At 30.8% G+C, this 1811-nt stretch overlaps 1 non-coding gene across 1 annotated transcript; it reads left to right on the top strand.

Moving 5' to 3' along the window:
• Nucleotides 1–364: 364 nt before the first annotated feature.
• On the top strand, nucleotides 365–470 carry LOC113187341 (U6 spliceosomal RNA). Its single transcript, XR_003301407.1, has one exon. It is a non-coding gene; the product is annotated as a U6 spliceosomal RNA (small nuclear RNA).
• Nucleotides 471–1811: the final 1341 nt, after the last annotated feature.

Raw genomic sequence — 1811 nt, 5'->3', positions numbered from 1 at the left:
TAATTATATATATTTATGGCATATATATTTATGATATCAAAGACTTATTATATAAGCCAATAAACATATTCATCACTTCATCTGCTTATTTTTTGTGATGAGACTATTTCAAGTCTACTTTTTAGCAACATTGAAATATATAGTACATTATTATTAACTATAGTCACCATGTTGTGCAATAGATCACTAAATTTAGTCACCATGTTGTGCAATAGATCACTAAATTTATTCCTTTCATCTATTTGAAACTTTATACCCTTTGACCTTTGAATTTTTCTCTCTCCTTGCCCCTTGTAATCACCATTCTAGTCTCTACTCTATGAATTGGGCATCTTGAGACTATTTTTGTAAGTGAAATCATGCAGTTCTTCCTTTCACAGCACATATACTAAATTGGAATGATACAGAGAAGATGAGCATGGCCCCCAGGCAAACATGACATAACTATTTGTGAAACATTCCATATTTTTATGTTTAGGGACATTGGAATGAGCAAGGATTTTTTGTTTTGTTTTGTTTTATTTTGGATAGGATCCTAAAACAAATGCAAACATAGACAAATGGAATTGTAACACACTAAGAAACTCTCTCAGCAAAGAAAAAACCCTACAAAATAAGAGAAATATTTGCAAATTGTATTTCTGATAATGGGTTAATATCCAGAATATATTCGGAACTTCAGAATTTCAATAAAAATAACCTAATTAAAAAGTGGGCAATAGATCTAAATAGACATTTCTCAAGAGAAGTCATACAAATGGCCCATAGTTACATGAGAAGTGCTCAATATCACTAACCATTAGCAAAATGGAAATTAAATCCAAAGTGAGATAGTGTCTCACTTCGGTAAGAATGACTGCTATCCAAAGGACATAGGATAACTAGTACAGGTGAGTATGATGATTTTTCAAAATATAAAATATAGAAATACCAAATGTTATAGTTATCTTACTTCTGGGTATATCCAAAGTAAAGGAAATCAGTACATTAAAGAGATATTGCAGTTCTATGTTTATTGCAGCACTTTTACTTTTTGAGGTAGCTGCACATGTTTTCATTAATGACTGTACAAATTTATACCCTATCAACAGTATACCAGGATTCCTTTATCTCCCTATCTTCATTAACACTTGTTATCTTTTTGATAATAGTCATTCTAACAAATGTGAGGTGATATCTCATTCTAGTTTTTATTTGTATATCCCTGTTAATTGGTGATTTTGAGCATATTTCCATATGTCTTTTTTGAGAATATGAATAAAATATAAAAGAACCTATGTGTTCAGATCCTTTGCTCATTTTTTCAATTGGGTTGTTAGTTTTGTTGCTGAGTTATTTGAAGATATTATATAGTTTGGATTTTAGTTCCATACCAAAAATAAATTTTATATGGTTTGAAATATTGTCTCCCATCCCACAGGTTTTCTCTTCACTGTGTGGATTTTTTCCTTTGCTTTAAACTTTAAAGTTTGATACAATTCCATTTGTTTACATTCATTTTTGTTGGCTGTGCTTTGGAGTTATAAACAAGAAATAAAAACAATTCAAAAATCTGTATGAAATCATAAAAAAACCTAAAATGGCCAAAGGAATTTTGAACAAAACAGCACAAAGCTGGAGGCATCGAGTCCCTTATTTCAAAGTATATTTCAAAGATATAGTAATCGGAAAGCATTATTCTGGCACAAAAACAGACACATCAAGCAATAAGGATTGAGAGCCCAGAAATAAACCTATGCATCTATGGTCAACTGATTTTCAACAAAGTTGCCAAGAGCAGACAATGGGAAAAGGACAGTTTCTTCTAACAT

Source organism: Urocitellus parryii, chromosome 8 (assembly GCF_045843805.1).
Source record: "Urocitellus parryii isolate mUroPar1 chromosome 8, mUroPar1.hap1, whole genome shotgun sequence".
Lineage (NCBI taxonomy): Eukaryota > Metazoa > Chordata > Mammalia > Rodentia > Sciuridae > Urocitellus > Urocitellus parryii.
Note: the sequence above shows the minus strand (reverse complement) of the source record. Positions and strands in the feature narration are given on the sequence as shown.